Source organism: Miniopterus schreibersii, assembly GCF_964146895.1.
Source record: "Miniopterus schreibersii genome assembly, chromosome: 14".
Classification (NCBI taxonomy): Eukaryota; Metazoa; Chordata; class Mammalia; order Chiroptera; family Miniopteridae; genus Miniopterus; species Miniopterus schreibersii.
In genome coordinates this window covers 49,313,759-49,337,683 of record NC_138114.1, presented here as the reverse complement: position 1 = coordinate 49,337,683, position 23,925 = coordinate 49,313,759, and the positions used below count along the sequence as shown (strand labels likewise).

Genomic DNA, 23,925 nt, shown 5'->3' with positions numbered 1-23,925 from the left:
AACCTGAAGCAAATACGGATGGCAATATTTTTATATATATTTCATTTACTAAATACAAATGCTAATCCTAAACTCCGTGGATTCTTTCTGTGTCACATCAGTACACGGAAGCTTAGTGAGTTATTGGGCCAAAGAGGAAGCTGACAATTGAAACTAAGTACTGCGTATTTAACTCTGAAGTATTAGCTCATTAAATCATCCAAGTCTTGAATGTCTGTTAATGCATAACTGATTCTATTTGCTAATATTTTGTTGAGGATGTATGCATCTAGATTCATGAGAGATATTGGACTGCAGTTGTATCTTTTTATTATTAAACTATTTTTTAGAGCAGTTTTGGGTTCACCGCAAAATTGAGCAGGATGTACAGAGAGTTCCCATATACCCCTTGCCCCCAAAGCTCCCCCATCAGCAGCACCCCCACCGGAGCGGTACATTTGTTACAACTGACGAGCCTACGTTGACACCTCAGGGTTGCCCAAAGGGCACAGTGCACCTTAGAGCTCACTCTTGGTCTTGCACATTCTGTGGGTTTGGACAAATATATAATGACATGTATTCACCATTGTAGTCTCATACTAGATAGTTTTATTGACCTAAAAATCCCCTGCGCTCTGCCTAATTATCCCTGCCTCTCCCCTAACCCCTGGAAACTCCCTATCTTTTTACTCCTTGTAGCTTTGCCTTTTCAGGAATGTCATAGAGTTGGAATCATACACTACGCAGCCTTTTCCAGACTGGCTTCTTTCACTTACTCATATGCATTTACGTTTCCTCCACGTCTTTTCATGGCTTGACGGCTCGCTCCTTTTTCAGCGCTGAATAATATTCCAGCGCCTGGGTGGGCTGCATTCATTTACGGAAGGACATCTTGGTTGCTTCCAAATCTGGGCAATTATGAATAAAGCTGCTACAAATATCTGTGCGTCCGTTTTTGTGTAGACATAAGTTTTCCGTTCATTTGGGTAAATAACAAGGACGTGAGTTGCTGGGTCATATGGTAGGTCTATAGCTAGTTTGTAGGAAACTGCCAAGTTTCTTGCTAAGTGCCTGTGCCATTTTGCATCCCCTGCAGCACATGGCTCGCAGCTCCTGTTGCTGCTGCTCCACACCTCGCCGGCATCTGGAGGTGCCGGGGGTTGGGTCTGGGCCGTTCCGATGGGTGCGCGGTGGAACCTCACTGTTGTGTTGATTTGCGTTTCCGCGGAGACATCTGACGTGAGATGCACTTCAATAAGCTGTTCTGTCATCTTCGTGTCTTCTTCGGTGAAGTCTGTTTAGATCTTTTGCCAATATTTGTTGTTTGCTTGTTTATTGTTGAGTGTTAAGAGTTCTTTGTATATTTTGGGCAACAGTACTTTATCAAATGTAATCTCTTGCAAATATTTTCTCCCACTCTGTAGCGTGACATTGTCTTTCACAGAGCAGAAGTTTTTAATTTTAATGAAGTCTAGTTTATCGATTATTTATTTTGTGGATGGTGCCTTCGAAGCTGTATCTAAAAGTCAGTGCCATACCCAAGATTATCTAGGTTTTCTCCCATGTTAGTTCTTTGTTAACTTTCTAGTTTCCTAGTGTTAAAGCATAGAGTATTGACTTTAGACATTTCCTCTTTTCTAATATGTGTTCAATGTTATAAATTTCCCTCTACTAGCTGCTTTACTACATCCCACACAGATTTTGATAAACTGCATTTTCATTTTCATTTAGTTTTCCAAACATTTTTTAATTTCTCTTGAGATTCCTTACTTGACCCATGTGTTATTTACAAGTGTGTTGTTTAATCTCTCGGTGCTTGGGGATTTTCCAGCTATCTGTCTGTTATTGATTTCTAGTTTAATTCCACTGTTGTCTGAAAACAGACATGGTATGATTTCTATTTTTTTAATTTGTTAAAGTGTGTTTTATGGCCCAAAATATGCTCTGTCTTGGTGAACGTTCCATGTGAGCTTGAGAAGAATGTGTCTTCTGCTCTTGTTGGATGAGCTAGTCTCTGAACATCAATTAGATCCGGGTGATTGATGGTGCTGTCGGGTTCAGCTGTGTCCTCACTGATGTTCTGCCTGCTGGACCTGCCCATCTCTAATAGAGGGTGTTGAAGTCTCCAGCTCTAATATTGGATTCTTCTACTTCTCCTTACAGTTACATCCTGTTTTGTCCCATGTGTATTGATGCTCTGTTGTTAGGCACATACACATTAAGGGCTGTTATGTCTTCTTGGAGCAATACCCCTATTATGCAAGCGCCTCTCTGAGACTGTCCTTGCTCTGAAGCCTGCTCTGTCTGGAATCAGTACAGTGACTCCTGGTGTCATTTGATTAATGTTAGCAGGTTATAGCCGTCTCCAACCCTTTACTGTTAATTTATAGGCATCTTTATATTTCAAGTGAGTTTCTTGTAGGCAACGTACAGTTTGGGGCTTTTGTTTTGTGTGTTGTTGTTTTTTGATCTGCTCTGAGAATCTCTGTCTTTTCATTGGGATATTTAGACCATTGACATTTAGAGAGATTGTTGATATCATTGGATTCATATCTGCCATTTATGTTACTGTTTTTTTATTTGTTTTTGTTCTTTGTTCTTGTTTCTGTCTTCCACAGGTTTCCTGCCTTTTGTCGATATTTTTAGAATAGGAAATTGGTTTTAATCATGACTGAGCTATATATCTGTACATAGGTTGGGTAGAATGGAGGATCCTACACCTGGTGTTTTTGGTAAAGAGCTTGATTGTCTATAGTGGACACGTGTATGAAGACAGAGCCATGCTGGGTCTCAAAGTAAAGGACAAGCAGAGCGCCCCTTGCTGACCTGTGAAGGACAGGTAGTGTGAACATATTGTGTAAAGCCACTAAGATCTGGTGCTTGTTACTGCATCATAATCTGACCTGTCCTCACTGATATGGGCACGCACACACACACACACACACACACACACACACACATACACAGTACCTGTGTGTGCAGGGTGGGGTGGGGACCCAGGGCTAAGGGAATGCAAGGTAAGACACAGACTCTTTCCCCGAAGAGCCCACAATCTGGTTTGACAGGTAACATATCCAGACGATGCCAAGTGATAACGACAGGACAGTGAAGACGGTTGTGGACGGCGGCGGCCTCACGAAGGAGTCGGTCGGGTGGGGTCCTGGTGTGTGAGAGGCTCAGGTGCCAGGTGTCTCCTCTGGGGCCGTCCAGATTCGCTCTTTAGCCTTCAGCCTGCTCTCTGCCCACGAGCTGGCCCGTGTGCACTCTGTGAACAGGCTCTTTCCCTCTGGCCCCTGGTCTGGCTGGGTGAGTGGTAGTAGAGGGAAGGGGAGGGCTGGGCAGAAGGTTGGAGAGAAGGAGAGCGCGGCTAGAATGTTTCATCGCTGGCTCCCATCCGCAGGGTCACTCAGGCTGGCTGTACTCCTCAGCTGAAGGCCCCACCTCCCCTCGGGGTGACCCTCTCCACGTGACTGCCTCCTTCCAGTTTCCCTTAAGGTTCTCTCCCCTTCCCTCTCCCAGGCCCAGGGCTGGTGAGAGCCCCATAACCAGTCCTTAGCTCCAGTATCCTGCACTACGCCTTTTGGTTTCCCTATATCCTGCCCACGTCTTTTTTAAGGACTCTGTAAATTATCCTATTTTGAGCGTGCCATCTGTTTTCTGATGGACCCGGACTAATGGAGCTCGCTTCGGAGAGCCAGCCATGGAAAGGAAATGGTCCTGCTTTGTATAATTATAGGGTCAGCTGGGAAAAGAGGCAGGAGGCTCTGAAAGATGATTAATGCTTCACGAAGAAATGAATTATTAAATGACTTGGCCTCTCCCACTCAACCTGGAAGATTCTGCTCTAAAGTAGGAAAGGGTTAGAGGCAAAGCCTTGGCCTCTCTGCACCTATAATGACGGGCCTCACAGAGCCACTGGCTCACAAAGCCCTTTGCAAACACTGGGGCCACAGGAGCCAACCGGGGTGTCGTGTCCTCTGAGGAGCTTCCCCAAACCCCCTTCTCTGGCAAAGTTGACACTAGAATTCCAGCCACTGTTTTCAACTTGAACCTGAGGGCAGAAGCCAAATTTCTAGGTGCTCAAGGAAAGGTCTAGATCTTTGTTTTTTGAGGTCCCATATAGAGCTGCTTGGGAAAGAGACACCATCTCTCTGCCACAGCCCTAACCACTGGGAGTTCTTTGTCCTGCCTTGGGATCCCTACGGCAGACTCACTAGATGTATTCATTGGTTGGCTGGTTGGTTTTTCCGAGTGGAAAGCCAAAGGAACTTTTGCAAGTTGGATTTGGGAAAGCCCTGGGCCCCTTGCCTACCCCAGCACCCCAGGACCCCTGCTCCTTAGTGGAACCCGCCCTGGAAAGAGGCTGGGAGAGGCGGGCACCTGGAGCCCCAGCATTTCCCAAAGCAGCTGGAAGGAGCAGACACTGGGCTGCAGCTGCAGGGGCTGGACCAGGGGGCGGGTCCCCTCACATGCCAGGATGTGAAGCCAGAGGAAGCGCAGGCAGCTATTTGGAAGATTTAGGAGTTCTTGGGCTGTCACTGGATTGTACTGTGTTGTCATTGACATATGTCTGTAGTCTCTCCCGAGCAGGTAGGAGATGGAGAGTGTGACGGGAGGGCCTTCCTTTGTGCCTGGTCTGCGCAGCTACGCAGGTGAGGAACGACCCGGAGGAGGGGGCAGGGAGGCGTGACTCTTTGGAAGCCTAAGGGTCCTCTCTGCTCTTGCAGTGCCAGAGGGCACATACCAGGCCTGGGGTGGTTCCCTCCAGAGAGCCACAAGGGCTGATAAAACTGCCAACAGTATAGATGCACAAACAACTCCCCTGAATTAAAAACCCGCTTCCAAGGAAACAAACACTGGTTCAATCAACAAACAGCCGAGGTCTCTCAGTACAAGCTGAAGAAAGGCGGAGTGTGAGCAGTGGGAGGGTTTCAGGAAAGGAGAGAGGAGAGAAGGGGGCCGGGGAGCAGGAGCACGGTGCATGCCCGGGGAGCCTGGTCCTTTGGTCAGATGCCGGGTGCACATTCCGGGGCGGGAGAAGCAGCAGCTCCTCAGGGCTGGACTTTGTGCCAGAGGCCACCAGGCTGTCGGCCCTCCGCACAAACGGCTCCGGCCTAGCTGACTCTCTCACGTGCATGCTGCCCTGGCTCCATCGGTCGGGCCTGGGAGTTTGCGTTTCTGACGAGCTCCCAGCTGAGGTCGATTCTGCTGGTCCGTGGAAACACGGAGTAAGTCAGGCGGCGCGGAGGATGCTGCGGCGGCTCAGCCACCCTTCTGCTTCCTCCCAACTACTGCTCAACAAGAGCAGATGTAAATGACCCAATCTGGCAGCCTGGGAAAGGGTACAGTTAGGGGGCACCCGTCCTTTGTTTAATTCTGGAATCACAGGTTTTAGCTGTAAAGAGAGGCAGGGCAAGGTAATAAAGAGCTTTGAAAGGCAGCCTAAAAGAGTGGAACTTCTGGAAGCAACAAGGAGCCACTGAAGGTTGCTAAGTAGGGGAGAGAGCATCTAAAAGATCACAGGCCAGTAGAAGTGAGCCATATTGTCAGTGTCCTGAGTGGAGGGAGTAGAGCAGGTTCCTGGGGGCAGCGCCCCCTGTGGGAAAGGAGGGTCCCACTAGGCCCAGCACCCCCAGGAACGCAGCGTGGTGAAAGGGAAAAGCAGCTGACAAATTAAGCCATGGACAGAGCACGTGAATCCTGGAGCATTTTAGACTCAGCCCAGGTTTCCCCTGCACCCACTGCAGCCTGGGGAACTAAGAAAGAAATAGCTAGGAAAGTGAGATGTGTTGAGCTGAGTCCCATCTCTTGGGGGTCCTCTAGCCCTGACTTTCCTGCTATATTTGGATGCTCTGGAACTCACCTCTGGGTAGGCATCGCCGCCCCCCTCAAAGAACGAGCATGTTCCCTGCCTCCCCAGCCAGTGCTACCCCACTCAGCTTCCTGTCCCCAAGGCCCAGTTTCCAACAGGAGACTGGGGGACCCCAAGTGACACAGCCCCCTCTTCTCCCTGGGTCTAGATTCCATGAAGAACTACCCGGAACCTGGTGTTCTCCTGTGGAAGGAGTGAAAGCCTCAACTTCTTCTTTGGCTGGGGTTTTCACCATGACTGGTTTTCATTAGCTTTTCAAGAGGAAAATAAACTCTGCCCAGTGGAAAGTTGCCACTTATGTGCAGAGAGTCATTGTTCATTTAATATTTTTTATGCGTAATGACCCACGTCCCAGTCTGCTGGGGCCCCGGCCAGGGCCCTGGGGGAGTGGGATTTAGAAACCTTCCTGGCAGGCATTGTTCGAGGAGCCCCTGGCTGGTCGCCCCTTGTTAAACCTCAGGGCTGAGGGAGCCTGGGAAACCTGAGCAATCTGCTCTCCGCGGCCCAGCCCGTCTGCGGAGCCTGGGCCCCCCCTTAGTCTCTTCCTTTTAGTCCAAGTCCTGCTCACCTGGTGCAGAAGCTGCTCAAAGCCTCCTCTGGCTCCTAGCCTGACCTCACCCTGGAAGGGGGGGCGGGGGGAACGAAACCAGGAAAGGAATCCAGCTAATAAAACTCCAAGCCATGCCGCCTAGTGGAACCAGAGGGGGCCCTCCTGGGCATGATTCTCTCCCTAAGACGCCAACTCTGTGGGGGTGAGGCCAAGAGGGGCCTGGGCTCCTGGGACACTGAGTGGCAGGTTAAGACACAGGTTAGGTGAGGAGAGACAGGAAAGAAGGAGAGACGGGAGGCGGAGACTGAGAAAGGAAGTGGGGTGACAGGAAACGAGGGAGCAGGGCCCAGAGAGACAGGAAGTGGGGGGTCTTGGCCCGTGGAAGTGGCCGTGGGCCGTGGCCGTGGCCATCAGGGCCAATGTTACTGAACATCCCTCTGCCAGCTGGGCTCCCACGCAAGGGGGCAAGAATTTAAGTTTCTACCAGAAAAGTTTGAGCCTGGAGATAATTTAAGCTTTCCTGGGACTCTGCCAGCTGTCTCCGGGGTGTTGTCAAATTTTCCACCTACTCCCTTTGCAAGTGGAAACTCGGCCTCTATCACAGGATCCCCATCTTCAGCGCTGGCTCTTTGCAACTCCTCTGGTGATTCGGGAGGGTTTGTGCATGGAGATGTGTGGGATAAGGGATCACACTGAGGGGACACTCCTTTCCCCCTGCCCCCACCCACCTGTCCACATGCACGGACACTTGTTCTGAAGGCGCTTCTTGGATTGGAGCAGAAAATTAGGTATTGGGATGTCCGCTTTAACTCGAAAAAAAATACTAGGCATCTGGAGAGCCCGGGACACATTGCCACTGCTTAGAACAGCAGCTCTGCCTCAGAGTAAGTCGGGGTTTTTCCTCCTTTATTGTGTAAATATAGAAGCAAATCATACCGTATATATTCAGCCCATTGTCTCTCCCCCTCTCTAACCCTTCTGAGGATTACAATTGTGATGTGTATCACTTTTTTTTAAGTGCTTATAAAACCACATTGACCCACTGGCTTCTTTTTTTCCCCAGACAAAACTGGGACACGTATTATTCCTAAACTTGCTTTTTTTTAAAGATGTCTTCATTGACTTCAGAGAGAGGAAGGGAGAGGGAGAGAGAGAGAGAAACATCAATGATGAGAGTCATGGATCGGCTGCCTCCTGCACGCCCCCTGCTGGGGATCGAGCCCACAACCTGGGCATGTGCCCTGACCAGGAATTGAACTGGATGCTAGGCCAATGCTCAGCCACTGGGCCACACCAGCCGGGCCTAAACTTGCTTTTTAAAAAAGTGAGCAATATGCCCTGGGTGTTGTTCTAGCTCATGAGGTGTGGACCTGTGTTGTTCTTTTATAACAGCTCTGTTGCTTCCCATTGTGTGGGAAGTACCATTGTCTTGGTCTGCTTGGGGCTGTTATAACAAAAGTATTGAACTGGGTCACTTATAAACAACAATAATGTATTTCTCACAGCCCTGGAGGCTGGGGAGTTCAAGGTCAAGGTGCTGGCAGCCCCCTGATTCACAGAAGGGCCTTCTCCTCACAGGGCAGAGGGCGGGAGAGCTCCCTAGGGTCTCTTTTATAAGACACGAATCCCATGCATGGTAGCACAATTTTATACATTAAACGGCTGAAAAAATACTACAATAAATGCAGTACCTCACTTCGGAGAAAGACAGAGAGATCCAGAACGGAGGTGCTCCAACTTTTTGGTCTCCACATCTATTGAAATTGCCCATACTCATAATTAAAACTGAGAAATGCTTAACAAGAACCCACAAGCATCCATTTCATCGGCCATCAGGGTAATGACGTCATCACAGGTCACACGGCCTCTGGAAAACTTCACCGCACAGTGGTGAGAGAATGAGAGGGGGGAAGGCAGGGTGGTGTCATAATAGTCCATGATGGAAACAGATGTGACCTGTGGATTTCCTGAGGGGGCCTCCCAGACACCCCGGAACACGCTCAGGGCGGCTGGTCTATTCTAGAGCTGAGGAGGTGGCCAGCTCGGAGGATGGAAAAGGACAGGTTCCCTGAAAGGAAGCCACAGGCCTGGGAAAGGGCCCTGCTCCAGGGAGCTGCAGAAGGGGGGACCGGACCCGGACACTGCCCCCAGGCCTGGGCAGGTCACCTCCCGGGCAGTCCCCAGGGCCCGGCCAGCTGCGAGGCTCTCTGGACCCCAGTGGGCAGGGGAAGAAGCACTTGAAAGCCTCGCCGTGTGCTGCTCCCGCAGGTCCCGCAGCCAGTTTTAATGAGGCCGATTGAAAAACAAAAACAAATCAGCTTACTCTCCGTGTGAAATGAGTTGTGTTTGGCCTCAGTCCCGGTGGTCAGCCCTGCTAGCTGTCCCCGTCCCCGCAGACTGCCTCAGCGGAGCTATGTCCCCTCTCTGAGGACCAGAAGCTGACACCCAGTAATGCAGCCCGCACCAGGAAAACCGCGTCCCAAAGGCCACCTCTACTCACGCGCAAGGTCAACCCGCTGGAGAGTCAACTGGACACACACCGTCTCCCAATCGAGGTCATTCGTTTCCTTAATTGTAGCAGGGCTGCTTCTCGCACCATCTTCTGACCAACACCCAGGTCAGGGCTCTAGGATGGGTTTTACTCGGCAGGTCTCCTGGTTCCCTCCCAGCCGGGGAAGCCAGGAAGTGGTGGGGACTGGCAGTGATGCCAAGTGGAGGTCCCTGGTCACCCAGGCATTTGTGGGTCAGGAGGGGTCCCAAGCAGGGGTGTGTCAGGCGACATCCCCCATGGGCGTGCTGGGTACTGGAGGAGCCCTGCGCACAGGCGGCCCCTGGTCCTTGGGGGGAAATGGTGGGAGGGGCTGTGCAGCCTGAAAGGAAGGCCCCTGGACGGCCAGAGCAGGGCACTGTCAGGGTCCCCAGGAACAGGACCAATAGGAAGTGCACAGAGAAATTATTGTAAGGAACCAGCTCACAGGATCATGGAAGTGGACAAGTCCCAGGATCTGCAGGGCCAGTGGGCAAGCTGGAGACTCAGAAGAGCCAGTCTGGGTCCAAGGGCCTGAGAACCAGGAGAGTGGACAGTGTGAGTTCTAGTCCCAGAGCCAATGCTTCAATCCCAGTTTGAAGGCAGTCAGACAGGGTATTCTCTCGTACTCAGAGGCAGGCCAACCTTTTTCTTAAGGCCTTCATCTGATTGGATGAGGCCCACTCACATCAAGGGAGGCAATTTTTACTTTGCTTTACTCAAGCTACCGATTTAAATATGTTATTCATATGCAGAAACCCCCTCATAGAAGCACCTAGAATGATGTCTGACCAAATATTGGGGCACTCCGCAGCCCAGTCAAGTTCACACATAAAATGAATCATCGAAAGTACCCAAAGAAAAAGGGAGACAAAGATTATCTTTGAATCAGAAGGGAAACAGTGGTGCTCGCTCTGAAGCAAGGGAAAGCTGAAAACTGGTGTCCCATCTTGGGCTGGTGGTGGTGTCCAGGGCTGGGGCTTTCCTCTGTGATGTCGTCCCAAGTCCCACTGCAGAGGGGACCGTGACGTGCAGATGGCTAAGTTAGTAGGGCCTACAGGGCCTGGACCAGTAGGAGGCCAGGCCTTTGGGCAACTCCCAACCCTGGGAACAAGCAGAACCTACCCCCAGCTGCTGGGCCTCTCAAGACAAGGCAACATTCTAGACCAAGGTGTCTCCACTCCTGATTACAGGTCATTGACTTTATGGGTTAATGCCGAATCTCTCTCTAAACAACCAAACATGAGCATAAAGGACATTCACCAAAGAGAAAAGGAAAGAATGAGAATTCAGGGAATCTGCTCAGGTCCCTGTACCGGGCAACACCTTGCAGACATCATCTCATTTAACAGATGAGGGAGGCCACGGTGGCCACCTGTGAGTAATCGGTCTAATTAGATCACAATTAACGTAACCGAGTTCCTACTACAAGCATGACCCTGTGCTTTATGGTCTTAACTCACTTAATCCATTAACAACATTAACTGGAACAACCCCAGAAGGTAAAAACCATTATCCTTCCCATTTTACTGATGCAGAAAGTGAGACACACAGGCGCGAACTGACCTGGGCTCACACAGCTACCAAGGGGAGAGCTGGGATGTGAGTCCTAACAGGTCTCCCAGAGCTGACCACTTCACCGGGCCACCTCCTCTCATGAGTGAGGCCCCCACATGGGGTCCCGGATTGGGGTTATACACTGGGCACCCAGGCAATCGAGCCTGAGGGCACAGCTGAGTGGGATGAAGAGCAGGCTGGCCTCCCACCTGGATCCCTCTGGCTTCTACCTTCCTCCTGCCATGGCCACAGGCAGCCTCTGAAACGACTGCTAGAAAATTAGGAGAAAATGAGGCAGCCACCTAATGCAAGGCTGAGGGGGAGGTGGCAGCTCTGAGGACAGGAGTATGGGTGCCCCCAGCTGCGGGGAGAGCTGACAGGGTGGGCGGGAAGCTCTCTCCTGTCTGAGGGTCCGTTAGCTTCCTGTGCGCCCCTCCAGGCTCCCCAGCTGCATCTGTAAACCCTGCGGAGACAGGGCCTCTGTCTCCTCTCAACACGCAGCAGGCGCCCATCAACCCAACGGCCCCTCGGCTGCAGACTGCCTCGGCCACACTTCCCAAGCCAGCCTTGGCGTCTCTCTATCCCCAAGGAAAACAGCTAAGTCTGTCTTTCGAGTCCAGAACAAGCGCTGAATTTTAATTCTGGATTTAATTCCATGTGAGTTGAGCTAGGAGCCATTCGGAGATGGATTAGCAGCCCTGACATTCAGCCTCTAGGCTTTGGGGAAAGTGCATAAATTAGCACCCACCAAACCCAGCCCTGTGGACGTCTCCCTGTGACTCAGGTTGTGCTTCTGGGGACTGCCACCTCCATGCGAGTTTACCCTCTTTTGGTGATCACTCTGCCCACCCAGGGGCAGGACTCAGCAACATGATGGGGAGGCAGCCAGGGGGGATGACAGAGCAGAAATAAGAGGTTTAATACCAATGGGCCTGGATTCCTGGTGGGGAGGTTTTCCTCTTCATGGCCCTTCCTGGGCACCAGCACACACTAAACGAGCAGAACAAAAGGGAGTCTGGGGAATTGGGGCCTACATTGGTCAGGGCTCTCCAGAAAAACAACCAAGAGGAGTCAGTTCTGATCTAAAATCTGGCAGGCTCAAGACCCAAGAAGAGCTGATATTTCAGTTTGAGTCCAAAGGCAGGAAAAGACTGATGTCCCAGCTCAGCAGCCAGGCAGGAGGAATTATTTCTTATTTGTGAAAAGGCCAACCTTTTTGTTCTAGTAAGGCCTTCAGCTGATTAGATAAAACCCACCCACTGTAAGGAGGGCAATCTGCTTTACTCAGGCTACTGATTCAAATGTTGATCTCACTTGGGATTTGCCCTCTTTTTGTGTCTGTGCCATTACTATGGGAAGAGTCCCCCAGGTAGCTGCTGCCTCTTTGGCCTGAGGCCACAATGAGATTCATGAAGGAGTCAGACATGCAACTTGAAGCAGAGATGCCCAGCCAAGCCCAGAAACAACAGCTGGGCCCAGCCCACCATCAGAAATATTAAAAATAAATATTTCATTGTTGTATGTCACTGAGATGTGGAGGTTGGTTGTTACTCAGCAGCAGCTAGCTAATACAGCACTTCAACCTCACAGCAACTTTATGAGGCAAGTAGCATTCTCTACCATTTTACAGATGAAGAAACTAGAATTGGGGTTTATACACGGGACTATGTCATAAAATTAGCAAGTGGCAGAGTTGAAATTTAAATCTAGGACTTCCTGGGGCTAAAGTCCAAAATGTAGGTATCGGTGCTTCTTTAGTAAAATCCTGTGATGAGGCGCTCCTGTGAGATGGAAATTTAGTTGTGACATCATTGACGACTGGGTCCAGCAGCCCGGGGCTGCACAGCTACACTGGCTCACCCCAGTCATTTTGTAAGCTTATTAATGATGCCTTTCCACATTTCATGTGTGTGAACTTTCAGTCCCCATTCAATAGCATTACAGGTCTTACAGTATTATAATTAGCTAGATACCAAGAGCAATCTTCACAAACTTCAGTGTATGTTTGGGAGAGAAAGAGAAATAAAGGAACTGGATTGTATTTAAGAAGATAAAAATCCCAGAGAGAGATGAACAAAGGAAAAAAACTATTACTATTTTCATTCCCAGGGGCTGGAGTGGAGCCATCACTCCAACAGGGAGATCGGTGTGAGGCTCCTGCAGTCACAGTCAGGCGAGTGACACAGGTGACTTGATCCAGGTGAAAGTTCAGTGAGCACCTGCAGCATGAAAGCACATGATGTGACCCAGTCACCCTAACGCTACCGTCTAAAGGACCTGGGCAAGTAAACCAACTCAAGTCCAATGGGATCCTCCAAATTCTTTCTCCCCAACCAAAGTTATGGGCCACAGAGCCCAACTCTGGGTTGGAGCAAGCTTCAAGTTAACTGGGCACCTCACCTCTTCTCCAGCTCATTTCTCCTAAATGAGCTGGAGGGAAGGCCACCAGCAGGGTCCTGTATCCTTACAGCAGAGGGACAGCTCTGCAGCCAGGGCTCCTCTTTCTCCTAGGACTCTGCAGTGCACAGCTTGGCCTGTGCCAGTCCCCAGGCAGACAAAGGACTGCAGACCTGAGTCGAGACTAGAGAGGTTCTGGAGAGGCTTCTGGTTTTAATAGGTTCCACGTGGATGGAAACGACAGGAACCCGAATCTGAGGTTGAACTGGTTTGGGTCACAGTCTGGGCTTCCATCGTCAGCATGTGAATTGGAAGTTAGGAGGGAGTTTGGTTTATCTGCCAGAAGGTGTCCCTACCCTCCCTCCTTCACTCCTTCAGGCTCAGCTCTCAAGGAAGGCCTGGAGACAGGGCCTCAGACACCCATCAGGCAGATGTCAGGCTGTCTCTGGTGGGCCCAAGCATCTGCTTCCTACACCCCAAAGACTAAGTAGTGAAGACTTTGGGAAAATAAAGGACAGCTGGGTGGGTCACAGAACGACACTATGAGCCCAGCCTTGCTGCCTCCTCTGTCCCCAGACCTGGTTCTGGAGGCCAGCTCTGCTGAGGGAGGGTGTGCCCTTCCCTGCTTAGCATCTGGGTCACGGCTTTGCTAAGTGTTTGCTTCTCAGCAGACTGGCTAAGGCAGTGACTAAGCTTGGAAGGCATAAAACCTGGTAATAAACCTGTCAGTGAGGCCGTCAGCCAGGCCAGGACACAGACCTTGGGTGTCTTCTACAGCCCGGGAAGGCCTCTTGCTTCCAGCCCCTCCGACTGCCCCAGGGAGTCCTTGCCTGGAATCCACACAGCTCCCAAGGTTCTGCGGCTGCCCAGGTCCTTTCTGATGGGCCAGGAGCATCAAGCTGGGATCCACTTCAGATCGAGAGCAGGGCTGAGCCTGGGGAGGAAGAGGGGCCGAGATCAGTGTGACCAGATAACCTAGGCTCCGCCATTCTCTGAAGCCCTTGCTGAATCTATGGGCAAGAAACCTTGGGATTTGGTGAAGGGCCTGTCTCCCTGGGGATCTCCAACTCAGCCCATTGCAGCACCTCCTGCTTTGTGTGGACGGTGTTCACACACAGTGGCCGTGACTTGACTCAGCTCGGCTCAGCCACGTGACGTGGGCAGGAAGCCTCACCTCTCTAAGCCTCAATTCCTTTTAGCTATAAAATGGGAATGATCGTATTGCCTGCTCTGCCTGGCCCACGGGCATTTGGCAAGACTCAAGTACAGTAACATACTCAGAGGCTTTGAAACGGGGCAGAGTGCCACATAACAATGAAGAATAAGCCTTGGGTTCAACCCAACAGACATTTACCAAATGCCAGCTTCTGGCGAGGCAGTCTTGGCACCAGAGATGCAGAGGTGAGAGAGAGAGACAGTTGCTGCCCCCGTGAGCCCAGCACTCTCCTGGAAGCTGGCAGGAGACAAATGCATTCGAATCATAGCACGAACACCATTAATAATAACAGCCCCTTGCCTGAGCGCCGGCCGTGGCCCCGGCTTGAGCTGAGTACTTTATATATGCTCAATCCTTGGACAGCTACGCAAGGCAGGCAGCGTTGCTTCCATTTTGCAGACGCGGAGACTGAGGCTCAGTGGAGTGAAGTCATTTGTCAAGGTCATTCAGATAAGAGGCGGCAGAACATCCCTCTCCTCTTCGCTCTTTTCCTCCTGCCTCTCTTCTTTTTGAACTCCTGGGTCCAGGGGTGGCCTTATAGCTCCAACTAAAGCTCACTTCTACCATGTGAGACCAGGCTGACTGCCCGGGAGGCCAGGGCAGGGCCTGGGGAGGGCGCCCAGCTGCTGCTGTAAACGCAGGACCCCTGTGAGGGAAGGGCCCTCCGTCTGGGCGGTTCGTTCATGCGAATCCTCCCCTCTGAGGCCGTGGCTGCTGCAGGCTCCGGCACTCAGATTCCTCCGACGGTCCGACCCATCCCAGCGGCCCCAGGTGCCCGGGCCTGGAACACGGATCCGACACGCCCTCCAGGTTGTTCCTGTCTGGCACCAGCCACCCGGCTCCAGGCAGGAAGCTGGGCACAAACATGGGGCTGTGGAAACACACAAACCCTAGACTTTGGCCATGATCTCATTTTTGTGCATCTCGGTTTCCTTTCTTCTGTTTAGGAGAACTGAAACAATACACAGCGAGGGGACTGAGGGTGACACTGTGGTACCTGTCACAATGTGAGCTGCACAGGATCAGGGTGGACAGGGAGGCCTGTGGCTCCCTCCAGCTCTTCTGCACACAATGAGTCTGTAAGTCAGTCAGGACCCACCCGCCTTCTGCCCACACTGCCCTCTGGGTGACACGCTCACCTGGCAGGCCTGGGATGAAGCCTTGGGAGCCTCGGCCTGTCCTGCCAGGAGGTGACCTGGGTTCTGGAAGTGTCTCACCTATCCTTCCACTCAGGTTGGATCCATCTCCCAGACAGGTGAGCAGCCTCCCTGTCCAGGTGGCTCCCTCAGGGGGAGGTCACTGCATGCCTGACCCAGCCTTCCACTTATTTTATTTTGTTAAATGTTTTTATTGATTTTTAGAGAGAGGAAGGGAGAGGGAGAGAGAGAGAAACATCAATGATGAGAGAGTCACTGATCGGCTGCCTCCTGCACGCCCCCCACTGGGGATCGAGCCCGCAACCCGGGCATGTGCCCTGACCGGGAATCGAACTGGGGCCCTCTTGGTTCATGTGTTGACGCTCAACCACTGAGCCACACCGGTAGGGCCCAACCTTCCAGTTGATTTTAAAAACACAGACTGGCCCAAGCTAGGCCTCCTTTGCCTGCTGAGGAACTTGCTCAAGTCCACTCACGGAGCTGGTGTTCCCTGAGATGGGAAGAAGAGTGACGCCTACTTTGAGGTGCTTTCATGATGAAAGAGAAGACACTGCTGCAAAAATTACGGTTCCTAGGAAGCCTTCCCCTCCCACTCTGCCCTCTCCTCCTGCCTCTTTCCTGCCTCCTCTCCACCATGTTGGTTCCTGGGCCCTCAAGGAAGAAGCTGCCTTCAGCCTTCCCCGCAGCCCAGTTCCTGCCCGGGAAGCTTCTCCAGCTTCTTACAGGGCTAAGTCCAACAGAGGTTGGCTTTTTATTTTTACTTGTTAGGGTTAGAGGATTGTGGTGACTGGGGAAGACGCACTTCCCCTGGGCTTTGGTTCCCATGGAGGTGGAGAGGCTCTTCTGCAACCCAGGATGTCCTAGATACGGCTCTAAACAGGTGTCTGGGCCAAACATCAATCAGTCCACCAACAAGCACTAGACGGGCCCCTTGCTGCTCTCCAGGCCAGAAAGACACCCCCCCCCCCCATGCCCATGCAATAAAGGGCCAAAGTGTGCCCATGGAAGTCCTCACAGGTGCCATTGCAGCCCAAAGGTGGGAGTGAGAATTCCTTCATGGGGAGAAGAGATCAGGGCTGGCTTCCTGGACAGGGCTGGCTTCCTCACTGTAAGAATTAAAGAATGAATTCAGGGTTGGCCAAGCAGAGGAGGGAGTGAAAGCAATGGCATGGAGGCATTCGGGGAACCCCAGGTGTTCAGCATGGTGGATTATAGGGGAGACCCAGGTGTTCATTGTGGTAGGTTACGGGGAGACCCAGGTGTTCAGCATGGTGCATTACAGGGGAGACCCAGGTGGTCAGCATGGTGGATTACAGGGGAGACCCAGGTGTTCAGCATCGTGGATTACAGGGGAGACCAAGGTGTTCAGTGAGGTGACGCAGCAGAGCAGTCAGAGGGATGTCAGCTACAGAGGTCAAAGGGGGCAGATGTTGGAGCGCTTGTGGCTGGCAGTTCTGGGCCACGGGAAGCCTGGGACCCAGCGACATGGCATGATCAGAGTCATCCCTCCACAGCATAGACTAGGGGAAGCTGGAGGCCTTGAACCTGGAGGGCCACAGCTGGGCCAGGCCTGACCTAGAAAGTCAGTGCATTCAGCCACCTGTTTCCATTTCACTTGTTCCAGGATAAAAATCTGCTTATTGATTAACAGTACTTCCAGTATTTCATGAGAATCTTGAAGGACCACCCCACACGCAGACACACATCCACATGCACACACATTGCAGATCCAGTACCAGACTGCCAAGAGCAACCCAGAAGCCAGCCCTGGCCCTCCTCAGTGTGGGCATTGTGTGCTGTCTTCTCAGACGGCGAAGCGGGCCTGGTGCTGGGGACACCTCCAGGCAACTCAGCGGTCATCACCCCATTCATTTTCAAAATTGATTCTTTTTGGGCCCATGAGCCAACTTTAAAACAAGCATTTCCATCTTCCCAAATCACTGGGACCCAAAACAAAATAAAAAAGCTAATATTCAATCTCCCTCCTCCAGGAGAAATTAAAAACATTGACCATTTTTTCTTTGTTTCTACTGCATCTAACTCAATTGTTCCTAAGCTCGAAAGTAAATAGGAAACCACTTATGGTGTCTATTAAAATGCCAGTCCCCAGGTCCCAGGTTCAGATATCCTAGTTCCACAGTCTGGAGTAGAGCCCATGAATCCGAATTTTAAGTAGCGTTGGTGGTCAGATACCACACTTTGAGAAAACCGAAGTTTGGCTTCCCTGTTACTCACAAAAGTTTTGAACCATAGGGGCCTTTCCCCCTCCTCTCTCGTTTTCTCCTTTCCTTGTGTGACCTCAGCTAGTGATTGCATCATTGAAGGCATCTGATGAGCCAGAAAAGAAAAAATTTCCTAACTGTGCTGTAAGTCCGCCAGAACCCCAGTCTCCATGTGCAGGGAGAAGTGAGGGGTGTGGCAGATGTTGGCGACCTGCCCAACAGCCATCCCTTTCCCTGGTCCACCTCTCCATGTTCTTTCTTGCTAAATAGGACCTCAGTTCTGTTCAGGAATCAGGTAACATATGTTTCACAGCAGGCTGGGCCATGAAATTTAGTTTTCCAGGGAGGAATCTTGATTGACCTAAATGAGGGGTTTTCATCCCTGGCTGCACATTAGAGTGTCTGGGAGATTTTAAAGATACTCATGAATGGATCCTATCCGAGATCAGTTAAAGCAGAGTCTCTAGGACTGGGATCTTGGCCTAGATACTTTAAAAAAATAATAAAAAATTAAAACAACTCCCCGAGTGATTCTAATGTGCGTACAATCATAGTGGTAATTCTATTCTCCTTGCCAGTGATTGACTTAGGAATGGATACGTGGCATGGTTATGGTATAAAAAGAGACATAAAAGGAAATCAGCTCCATATTCTTCAAAAGGGATCTTCTGGCCTTTGGACAGTGTTGTGTGAGATTGATGGCAGCCATCTGTGACCATGGGGACAATCTCACAAAAGTCAAAATGCTGAAGATGACAGAGTAAAAACATGGCAAGAACCTTGCATTTGGCATTGAACTGCTAAGTCAATCAACCCTGGAGTGGCCTCATCTCTGGATCTCTGTTTACGTCAGATAGTAAATGTTCCTTATTGGTTAAATCATTGTTTAGGTCTTTTTGTGGCTGTTTTTCAGTTGGGTTCTTTTGTTTTGTTTCACCAGCAAAAAGCATCTTAGGTTACACAAGGATAACAAAAAATTCTATGAGGCCACCTCTTGGTTCTAGTTGCCCTTAGAATGATGCTGATCTTCCTGTAACGAATGCCCACGCCTTCCTTCCACACACTTAAACTGAATCGGGCTCCCCTCGGACTCCAGAGGGGCAGGACGCCACACTGACTGAGCCCATAGCGCTGGCACTGAAGTCAGCCTGCCTGCGTTCAGTTACACATTTCACCAGTATAGGCGCGTAATTTCTGGTAGTTGTTTAAGCCCTCTCTAAGCCTCAGTTTGCTCATCTGTAATCTGGGGATAATTTTACCTACTTCCTATTACCTATTTACCAGATATTTGGGGTTTAATTTATGAATTTAATGAGACAATCCATGCAAAAATCCATTTAACAACATTCTTGGTGCATATAAATATTACTACAAAAAACATTTTTACTGAGTCAAACACAGGGAGTCTGAATTTGCTAGACAATTCTCAACTTTTCAGTAAAGCAATTCAGTAGTAAAACTAAACACTTTTCTATTTTTTTCATTGTAAAAGTCAAGAAAAAGCCATTGGCAGGCTCTGTCTTAATTCCTGTTTCAAGCAATGTGGTCTCCATAGCTCCTCCAGGAAATGGAGTAAACGTAGGTTTTACATCATTTACCCAAGCAGAGATGAGGTGAGCCGCCCGCTGCACAGCCACCTGGGCACAGCATGGGCATACATGTTGCCACAAGCTCTTTTCGCTGCTGCAACTTTGAATGCTCTGAGGTTCAGGGTGCCAGTTCCTGACATGTGATTCATCAGACTCAAGATGTCCCACAAAGATGCCTATCTGTCCGTGTGTCTCTGTGATGTCTATCACCATGGCCCTCAGGGGTGCTTGGTGCTGCTGCTGTTTTTTGAAAGAATCACAAAGTTGTGAGGAAGCAGCCTCCTGGGTTCTGGGGCCTCACCTGCTGGGATGTGGCCAATAGGCTGAGAAGTGATCAAGGTAAGAAGTCAGTCAGCCTCTTCTGAAACCTGCTGATCCCAGGGCGCAGCAGAGTTATAAATCCTAGGCCTCCCCTCTCCTCTGCAGAAGCCCTTCCCCAGCCACTGCAGCCTACAGCCTCTGCGGGCATTATCCAGGCAGGGGACACCAGTGGCTGGAGACTTCAGCCTGGTCCCCCTGGAATGCCAGCCTTTAATTTGGCTGAGGTGTGGGATTAGATCTGGGAAGGCTTTGTATCCATGCCTTACTTTAATCACATCTGGTTGTTGAATTTGTTGCAATAAAAATATATTTTGTGAAATACTTTCCCCCCCTAAAATGAAGGTGAGGATTGACGGTAACAGAGGGATGGGGTGAGTAGGTGTTTGGTTTGTGTGCAGGGAGAGCCTCCTGTCGACCTAACCCAGATGGGGGCTCGGCGGCGTGGGGAGGGGGGTGGTGCCCAGCCTTTGGGCTCTTCTTTCTCTTCTCGCTTCCAAACACCGGGTTTGGCATTCACAGGCAGGACCCACCGTTGCCTTCCAAGCCCTGCTTATTCTGCCCATGAGGCTCATCCAGAGGCTGCACACAGGCCCTGAGACGGGGTGGGGAACATCCGACCTGTGGGCCGCACAGGGCCCGTGAAATCATTCGGTCTGGCCCTGCCGAGGCAACTGCAGGTGAGACTCAAAATTCAATACGTCTAGGAGCTTTTTTCATAGCTCATTTTTAAGTTGATAATTTTGTATGGCCCTCGAATGATGTTATAAATATCCAAATGGTCCTTGGCAGAAAAAAGGTTCCCCACCCCTGCTCTAACACCAAAGCTAATCTGGACACAGGGCCTGGGTGAAGCCATAAGTTGTCACCAAAAGTTGATTCCCTTTCTGTATCTCATGGTCTTGCTTTGATCCTCTTTTACCAGTGTCTTTTTAAGAGATTTAATATGTGTTACTTAGATATACAAAAGGTATAAATAACATTAACAGCTGTATGCCCACCACCGGTACCACTTGAGAAACAAAGGTGTTACCAGCAGAGTTGAAGCTGATCACACTCTCTCCTTCCCCGCCTTGAAATAACCTGAATTTGGCCCACCACACACATCAATTGGGATTAAGTTTGGCTACAAATAAACAGAAAACCCAAAACATTTGCTTAAGTGAGCTAGAAGTTTATTAACCTTTGTAAAAAGAGATCTGTTGGAAAACAATTCAGGGCTGTGGTGGATGCCCCATAATATTCAGGGACCAGCTGCCCTGTGGGCCACTGTCTGCAACACGGTCCCCACCTCCTGGGCTAAGACAGTTGCCAAGTTCCAGCCCTCTTATCTGCTCTCAACCCAGCAAGAAGAGAAGGGAAAGAAGGGATGGTAGGTGCCTCAAGTAACTGCTTGAGGGATGCATGTCACAGTTCCCTTACATCCCAACAGCCAGCACTTAGTCACCGGCCACACTCAGGTGCAGGAGAAGCTGGGAGATAAAGGGTTTATTCCAGCGGGGCTGGGCCCCGTTAGCAAGCGCCAGTCTCCCTCTAAAAAGGAAAGGGAGAGTGACACTGGGAGACACCTAGTGGTCTCTGCCGTTTCACAGTCTTAGCCAGAATGCCCGCTTAGGACCTCAAACGGTTGAAGATGCCACTTGTTGTTTAAAATCTTTCTTTAGGATACTTCAATAAAAAGTATACAACTGAAAAAGCTCAATGAATTTTCACGAATAGGTGAAGATATACAACGCTACCAACACCCGAGAAAGCCCCCCTTATAAAAGCGAATTCAATTAAAAATAAAATCGCAGGTTAGCAGCCGTCTCACTCCACGCTGGCCCAGGAGGGTTTAGTTTGCAGGCCCCTTGGTCTTAGAGGCCTACGCTTCCATGTTCTCTTCGGTAAGTTTCATTCCCAACGAATGAACTAAAACCGAAGTTAAACTCCCCTTAAGAGAAATCCTGACAAGGGGCTGTCTCTGGGGCTTTGGTTATAAGCTAGTTAGATACGGAGAGACGGCATTTACTGTGCCCCTACTGTATGCCAACTGCTGTGCTGAGTGAAGATGCCACTTTTGATGCCATCCCCATTCCAGGACCTGCCACTGACTGGCAGTGTGGGATATCACCTGGGCCCGAAGCCCCTGGAGCCATCTCTGCCTCAGGTTTCTCATCTGCGAAATGGGGATAATATTGGAACAACTATTAAAAGAGGCGAATGTTGCCCCTTGGCTCCTAAGCGCCACCGAGGCAGGGCCCGGCCCACCCCCCATGGCAGCGTGAGCGCGGTGAGCCCTGAATAAGCGCCTGGCTGTAGGGCCAGGGCCGCGCTCCCCCTCCTCACGGGACCTGAGCCCTGACCCCTGCTCTCAGGGCTGCGCCCTCCCCGAGGTTTCTGGAACGCTCAGGGCTGTCTGCGCCTTTCACTCCTGTGCTCCCTTCCTCCCTCCCTTTCTCACTTTTCATACCGTGCCAGCCCACATATATTCAGCTCTTTTAATCTTGCTTCATAAATCATTCCTGCAAGTCAAGTCCCTGAAAAGGTTTCCCCTGAACTCCCTCCAAACCGTATCTAAAATACTTACCTTCTGGTAAATGCTTCAGAGCCAATTCAGTCTGTCACCGCGGCCTTCGTAGCCGGAGGAGGACCGACAGAAAGCGCAGGGGAGCAGGAGAGGCGGGGCCCTGGCACTCGGGGGCGAGTGCTTTGTGTCCCCCTCTTTAAAAGATGCTGACATGGCACTGAAAGGCCCGGATGTAATTTACTGCATGGTCTTCATCAGAGTGCATCATCTGGTGCTGAGGGCCTGGGCTCACATCCTGGCTGCGTCGCTTACTGCTGTGGGATCTTGGCCAAGTCGCTTAATTTCCCTGAGCTTCAACATCCTCAGCTATAAAACGGAAATGGCGAGTGTTTACCTCACGGGGCAGTTAGGAGAATTAAATGAGATAATTCATAGAAAATTCTCAGCATGGTGCTTGGACCGTGTAAGCGCTCAGTAGATGTTAGCTGTTGCGCTGGTTTTTCCCTGTGGCCTACCCCATACCCTACCGTTGTCATTAGCAGAACCCCGGTTTTAGGCTTTGTGCCAATATACCTGGGTTTTAAAAAATAATGATGATAACATTTTCTGGCTTCCCTTGTAGCCAGAAGTAGTCACGTGACACAGTTCTTGCCAAGGAGCCGTCATCTGGGACCCCCAGTAATGCTCCCAGGAGAGCTTTTCACAGGGAGTGTACTGAATTGGTATGTGCCTGTCTGCCCTTCTCCCCTGCCTCCTTTTTTCTTATATAGAATGTGAATGTGATGTCTGGCGCTTCAGCAGCCACGTTTTGACCATGAGCCAAATGTGAGGATGGTGGCCATGTGTTCAAAACGATGCAACAGAAAGGTAAAAAGGAGCCTGGGCCTCTTCTCCCGGATGATGCTAGGGAGCTGCCAGGCTAGCCCTGGAGTGCCTGCCTTCAGACTTCTTGTTACCAAGTCAATGAATAAATAACCTCTTAATCCGCATACACCCTTTATGTCAGGTTTCTGTTACTAGCTGCTACAAGCATTAGGCTCCTTCCAATGAGAGCTGGACGGGAGCCTGAAGTGGTTTTCAAACTGTGTACTGCAGAGGTTGGAAGGTTCCCTGGAGCCCCCTCTCAGGCTGGAAATCGGGGGCGGGGGAGCATGGGACCTTGCTGCCTCTCCCTACCCCTGCTTGTTTTTTTCAACGTTGTTTTCATGTATTGTAGAGGGGGGAAGTGGCCCAGTTAGTGTTTTGTTTCAAGAACAGATTCCAAGGCAAAAAAATAAAAGGTTTGGAAACTGCTGGTCTTGTCCAACCCCCTCATTTTACAGATGAGTGATCTGAGGCTGCAAAAGCGAGGTCACTTGCACAGTCAAGCTCGGCCAGGCAGAGCCAAGATGAGAACCCAAGTTTTCCGCTCTTTCCGGGGGCCCTGCCAAGTGCTGGAACTGCCACCAAAAAATCGGATCCAAAGAGTTTACAATCGCTGACAAAGCCCCAGCCCACCAAGCCCAGATCAGCTGCCCACTCTCGGGGGAATGGACAGACCCTCCGGTTAAAATTAATGAGGACAGGGAATGCGCTTTCAGGGCCCTGGGCAGACAATCTGCCCTCCTGCTGGGAGAAAGTTGGGCCCAGTTCCTCTTCTCTCTCTACAGTAATTCATTAATTGTTTGTTTATTTTTTTAAAAGCACATACACATTAAATGTGTGGAGCAAAGGGGGTGAATGGATGGTGTGAAGTCCTCGATGCAAGGGGTTCTTTGTCTCTGTTCTTGTAGCGCTCCTTGTCAAACCCCGGTTAAATCAACTCAAGATCAATGCTGCTAAGCTGCAGCTGTAAACACCACCTCACTCAAGGTCAATTAGAGCAGCCCGGCGTCCTATGGCAGGAAGTTAGCTGTGGGGGGGGCGGCGGGGAGAGCCTGTATCAGGGAGCCTTCCATAACTGGTTAGGGCCCTGTCCTTGCAGATTTGCTCCTTTTGGGCACACTCGGTCTACTCAGGAGAAAATAAAACTGCCACTTGAGTGGAATTACCA

At 50.6% G+C, this 23,925-nt stretch overlaps 2 long non-coding RNA genes across 2 annotated transcripts in view; both read right to left on the bottom strand.

Moving 5' to 3' along the window:
* LOC308567120 overlaps nt 1-23,925 on the bottom strand; it is a 57,804-nt gene that overhangs the window by 2,602 nt on the left and 31,277 nt on the right. Inside the window, exon 2 of the long non-coding RNA XR_014000265.1 lies at nt 13,642-13,816. This is a non-coding gene — a long non-coding RNA (uncharacterized lncRNA). The remainder of the gene's footprint in view (nt 1-13,641; nt 13,817-23,925) is intronic.
* LOC308567121 overlaps nt 20,545-23,925 on the bottom strand; it is a 34,378-nt gene continuing 30,997 nt past the window's right edge. The window contains exons 2-3 of the long non-coding RNA XR_014000266.1: nt 21,954-22,259; nt 20,545-21,542 (exon numbers count right to left, since the gene is read on the bottom strand). This is a non-coding gene — a long non-coding RNA (uncharacterized lncRNA). The remainder of the gene's footprint in view (nt 21,543-21,953; nt 22,260-23,925) is intronic.